General features: G+C 41.0%; 1 protein-coding gene across 3 annotated transcripts in view; it reads right to left on the minus strand.

The window, feature by feature from the left end:
* Positions 1-1077, minus strand: part of LOC126259392 (uncharacterized) — a 44848-nt gene extending 43771 nt beyond the window's left edge. The window contains exon 1 of one of the 3 annotated variants that reach the window (XR_007546507.1): positions 604-923. The gene's annotated coding sequence lies outside the window, so the exon portion shown is untranslated. Of the gene's footprint in view, positions 1-603; positions 924-1064 lie in introns of those variants that run through there. The other 2 variants (XM_049956160.1, XM_049956158.1) reach the window with 2 other exon arrangements.
* Positions 1078-6000: the final 4923 nt, after the last annotated feature.

The following is a 6000-nucleotide window of genomic DNA, read 5'->3' on the forward strand; positions in this document are numbered from 1 at the left end:
TCGCTAACAGTTTCACAAACAAAGGATAAGTATTATGTACAAACGTCGAATTACAGGTATCTGGCTACAGGGCTCTCTTAGGTAAAGCAATGGGCAGTTCATTACCAACACGGTAATGTTTTGGGGATTCAGTGGTAAATATCGAAATCTTGTTCATACACTGAATAGTGCGATACCCTACCTTGTAATAACATGATAAAAAGATTTTTCTAAATAGCACAGCTGCAGATTATCATAAAGTAACGTCTTACAGTTTTACGGCCAACTATGCAAAGTTCGTTAGTAAATACACAATAAGCGGTAAACAGAAACTAAAACCACTGCCACTGTAAAATGTAATCCACACACACACACACACACACACACACACGTCACCATTCTTCTTCCGAAAACACTCCACACCCCAAGGTTTAGCTTCTCCTCGCCGCCCCCCCACCCTTCAAGATACCTTATTGGTGCCCCTGACTTAACCATACGAAGTCAAACCATAACTTTTACAGTTAGCACTACAGAAGAAGATCAAAACAACATTCGCCAAACCCCTTGCAGCACACATAGTAAACAGTTAATGGTAACGTATCGCCCAAATAATAAAATACCTACGTATTTAACTCTGTACCAATCAGCTTCCTGTTCCGCAGCACTCCCTAGAACCACTTAAGCTGTCACGCAGCTCTCAGGACTCCTAAGGCAGCCTCTGTAAGTTGCGGGATTCCCCTACCGTGACGATACATTGGAGCTTCCCCCATAAAAACAATTAATGTACTGATTCCGGGAAACATGCAACATTTCTAATATCTGCTGCTTGCAAGATGTACAAATTATAAACTTCAGATAATAAAGCAATGCCGGTGAAATCGTATGCTGCGCATTCGTGGTGGAATAGTCTTTCCCTTGCTTTCGTCTTTTGGTATGGAAAAGTATAAAAGAGTTTCGATGTTCTTTAACTGGGATAAAAAATTATACCTGTTTAACTACTTACTAAAGAAAGATATTTTGGTAATGCAAAACTAACAGTAAGTGAACCGTAGCTTTCTTAACAATATATACTTAAAGTATTCTACCGGTATTATAAATTACTCGGTATCTGAAAACGGTATTGCGAAGTTTAACGTCGCTAATGTGTTCATAATAAATAACGAATTACTGCTTTGCAGTTCAGCGTCTTGATGGATGCTGGCAAATCAGCGTAATGCGGTACTAGATTAATCTATCTGGCTGCTTGTTGACGCGACCTTCGGAACAGGAAGGATCCCAGTTCTACGAATTCGCTCCGAAGGCGTCCGATGGTAACCGAAATATTACGAAGCACTCCCTGGCCTAGCTGTTTCACTCCGTACGCCCGGGAGACTAGAGATGGGTCGTACTCGTTCATTCCCGTGAACTACTTCATTCATTTCACTCTTTGCCGTGAAGCGTTCAAATGAAGTAGTTCATTCATGAAGTACGGAAGCCTGGCGAAGTTGCCCGGTTCGCCGCTCAGCCGCGGCTGCGCTCGCTTCGCCTCGCTCGTACAATAAAGCTTCGTAATACTTCATAATTTTACCAACAGGTGGCCGAACTATGCAGTAACGTGCACGCAACGTTTTACGCTTTTACAGCGTCTGTGTTTGGACTCTGCTACTCACTCCAACTGCCATCTAGTGGCAGCTTCAAAATGGCCAGGTCAGACTGTCCAGTATAGTCTGCTCCCTGTCGGAAGAATTCGCAACCTATGTGCGGAAGTGGACCTCCCAGGTCCTTTGTGCGCGCAGGTAGGATTAGCCGCTGTAACCAGTGTTGCCAATTTAGCGACTTTGTCGCTAGAAATGGCGACTTTTGCCTTCGTCTTAGCGACAAAAGAAGACTTTTTAGCGACAAAAATTATTTAGCGACTAATCTGGCGACTTTTGGAGTACTGACGACTTTTGAAGCACAAATCAAAACTATTTTGGGCCAGTATTTTCATTAACAAAACTAAGATTTTAACGATAGAATGGGTACTACGCTGACTTTGTTCTAGATTTACTAAGTTAAATTAAGTTCTTAGCAGATCATGTAGGACTGTTCAGCATTTAGTAAACCTGAATGTGGGAATTGCCTAAAGAGTAAGAAAACTTTCACTACTAGCCTGTTATCGTCGATAGCGTATCGATATATAATTCTTCAACTTTTGAACTCCCTTTATTTTTCGAATTAAAAAAAAAACATACGTAATATTGAGTACAATAAAATACATTTCTGTCCAGCAACCTCTAATTTTTCGAAATGTTAACTCGCAGTCAAATTATTACCACATGCACAGTGGTAACGCAAGAATAATTCTGTGGGGGTATCTCAGACATTATTACGTTTTAAACAATGAACAATAGGACTGATATCGAGTTACCGAGTGAGAAGATTGTTTCTTGACCTCTAGTTCGCCTGAGTTTCAATGTATTTTCAGTGATTATAAATTGGTGAAACTTATGTTGTGGTGGCTTACATAATGGATTTACCGCAGAAGAAGAAGCAGAATGCGAAAAAATATCGGAATGCGTGGGAAGCAGAACCTGAATTCAATGGATGGCTGAAATCAGTCATTGGAGACTTATCCAAGGCAAGATGTCAAGTATGTGCAACAGAGTTTTACGCTAAATTGTGTGATATTAGAAAGCATTCGAAAACTATTAAGCATAAATAAAAAATTGATTTAAAAAGAAACACAAACCACCTTACCTGTGAAAATTGTTCCGAAAACTACAGTTAGAATAGCAAGCAGAGCGGAAGGCGCCCTTTCTTTATTTATTGCTGAAAATTGTTCGATTTTAGCTGTAGATCATTTAGGAATACTGTGCAAGAAGGTGTTTTCCGGTAATGAGGGCGCTAAAAACATGCAATTACATCGTACAAAGTGCACCAACAGAATAACGTAAGTTTTGGCTCCATATTTTACACAATTATTGGTTGAAGATATAGGTAACCAAAAATACAGTGTACTAATAGATGAATCCACAGATGTATCAATATCTAAAATTCGGGGTATCGTTATACGGTACTATAGTGTAAACAACCAAACCATTAGATCAGCATTTCTCAAACTCGCTGTAGTAGAAACTGAAGATGCAAGAAATATGGTTACTGTTCTTGTGAATTCTTTGAAAGATCTCAAACTTCCAATCGCTAATATGGTAGGAATTGGCACAGATAATCCTTCTGCAATGGTTGGAATAAACAATGGGCTTTTCGAATAACTCAAGAGAGAATATGGTTTGAAGCATTTGGTATTGATCCGTTGCATTTGTCACTCTTCAGCTTGCAGTTTCGCACGCCTCAGTGAATACCATACGTAGAAACATAGTTTCTTGTACAGGAAACCTACAATTGGTTCTCCATTTCACCCAAAAGACAAGAGGAATATAAAAAGGTTTATGAGACAATAAATTGTGGAAAACAGCCACTAAAAATTTTGAAGGTCTGCGCAACATGTTGGCTTTCAATTGAACCAGCAATACCAAGAATTCTGGAGCAGTGGGAAGAACTAAAGCTACATTTATCACTTGCCATGGTTCAAGACAATTGTTACACTGCCGATCTTTTGTACAAGATGTATTGTGACGACTCAAATCATCTTTACATGATTTACCTTAAACATGCTTTAAAAGACGTACAAACAGCATAAAAGAAATTCAACAAAGACTGCCAAGTAACGTTACGATCCTGGAAAAAATGTCAATGCTGAATGTTGAAGAAACACTAAAAGTGAATAAAAATAATGCTGTAGCGGATGAAACCAAAGAATTGGGTTTTAGTGGCGATTTCATAGACGGTATGCTGCAAGAATGGCACAATATCAACTTCATTAGGTGGAATAACACTACTAAACTGTTCGATTTTGGAGTGAGGTTGTGCAATATAAAAATGCCGCAGGGGAGAATCCTTTTTCTTTGATTTCACAGCTGGCAATGACTGTTCTATGCCTACCGCATTCAAATGCAGAAGTGGAAAGAATATTCAGTTCTATGAACATTATAAAAACTAAACAACGTAACAGATTATCGTTAAAGACAATTAATGCTTTGATCATATTGAGACACCAGCTGAAGAAACAAAATAAAGATTGTGCATCTTCTGACATACCGTCAGACGTATTGGAGCTTATTGGAACGAACAAAAGTTATTCTTTTGCGACAAGACCAGTCGAACTGCAACGTCATCTTTTGATCGATGTTCAACCCTCTACATGAACTACAGTTCTGTCGGAGCATGAAACAGAAGAGTCATTCGATCTTCTGAGTGACGACGATGAATAGCTCACATACCGGTATGTATATATTTTGTAACCTAATTTGAGTTCTTACTTTCTTTTGTTACAAATATAGTTGTATATTTCTAGTATATTTGACTAATGTTATTGAAACAACAATTTAGGTGTTGCCTCAATTATGATAACATGTTTAATTAAACGTTAGCGTATTTTATATGTATGTTGTTGCAAGCGATGCGTCATTTAATTAAGACAATATAGCAATTACGTATGAGAATTTTTATTAATATTTTATTACACCCCCCCCCCCCACTGGCTTATTGCACCATTCACAGCATGAAATTTTCAGCACACCCCTAGTAAAACCAGTTTTAGAGACTTTTGATATTGAATCTAGTGACATAGGTTTTTTAGAGTTGGCAACACTGGTTGTAACGGCCGAGCAGGCAGCTGCGAGACCCCGTAGCGGACGGGCGTGTATGTCTTCCAGCTAAGCCAGGAGCCGCAGTTGGCGCGCTGCCTGTGCAAGTTGCAACGTTTAATGTAATAAACAATTATACCAGACAACTTGTTCCGTCTAGTTATTGTGAGTGGAAACAAGGGGAGGACAGTAAGTTCTCTCGCACTATACATTCACACTCCAATGTGCCACCACGGGAAGAAGAGCCCGCGCGCACATTTTTTGGTCCTCCGGGCCGGATACAGTGACCACGCGGAATTTACGTTCGCGCGGACTTATTTTCCGGTATTTGTGAACTTCTAAAAAACCACGTGTGAACTGCGCACGTAATCGGTTTCGTTGTTGACTGCTATCGAGTGTCCCAAGGCCTGTTCGGCACTTCGACAATAACAGCCTTAACAACGGCGATCGGGGTCATATTTGTGAACATTTAATGTGTCTCTAATTCAAACGCGGGAGGCACAGAAACGCGTCGATGCAGCATCGTCGGTGACGTTACCTCCTGCTCCCGCCGAAACCTCGTGCCGTCTGAGACTGCAACGCCTGCCACGCCAGCTGCCAGTGCCCATGACGCCGCTGCTGTTCCAGTCTGTACTGCCTCCTATTGCCGCTGCAGCCTGGTAAGTGCAACTGTTGGCTTCCTACTATCATCTTCCTGGTCCTAAAATGGAGCCCTCAGAGAAAACAAAATTAGTCAAGCAGAGAGGTGTAGCAAAGGCCGCTCTCGCGCGCTTAGCGAGCTTTGTGCAGTCTGCAGACAGTGCCAGCATCGAAATGTTGGAATCAAAATTAAATCGATTGACTCGGATTCGGACTGATTTTGAGTCGTCTCAAACACGGCTGGAAATAGAAGACGAATCAGCAGATCACAGTAAGGACAGGGCAGAATTCGAGGATTCGTGGGACTTTGTTGAATCCACTCTCAAGGGTTCAATGAAGAGGTACACCCAGCTTCCGCAGCCTTTGGGCTCGAATCCATCAGGCAGTGTCAGTTCTTTGAAACTACCCGCTATTAACTTGCCAAATTTTGAAGGTGACTACCTTAAGTGGTCATCATACAGGGATACGTTTTTGAGTCTCATCATGAATAACAATTCAATTGATGACGTTCAAAAACTTCACTACCTTAATTCGTCTTTGCGAGGTGAAGCTAAAGACCTTTTGAAACATGTACCTGTCACAGCAGGAAATCTAGCGATAGCCTAGGGACTTATTACGCAGAGGTATAATAACCCAACAATAATTGCAGCCAGACATGCTAAGGCTTTGTTGGTCTTGCCTACAGTCGGCCATGGCGCAGCGAGCGATTATAGGC

The sequence above is a fragment of the Schistocerca nitens genome, chromosome 5 (genome assembly GCF_023898315.1).
Source record: "Schistocerca nitens isolate TAMUIC-IGC-003100 chromosome 5, iqSchNite1.1, whole genome shotgun sequence".
Classification (NCBI taxonomy): Eukaryota; Metazoa; Arthropoda; class Insecta; order Orthoptera; family Acrididae; genus Schistocerca; species Schistocerca nitens.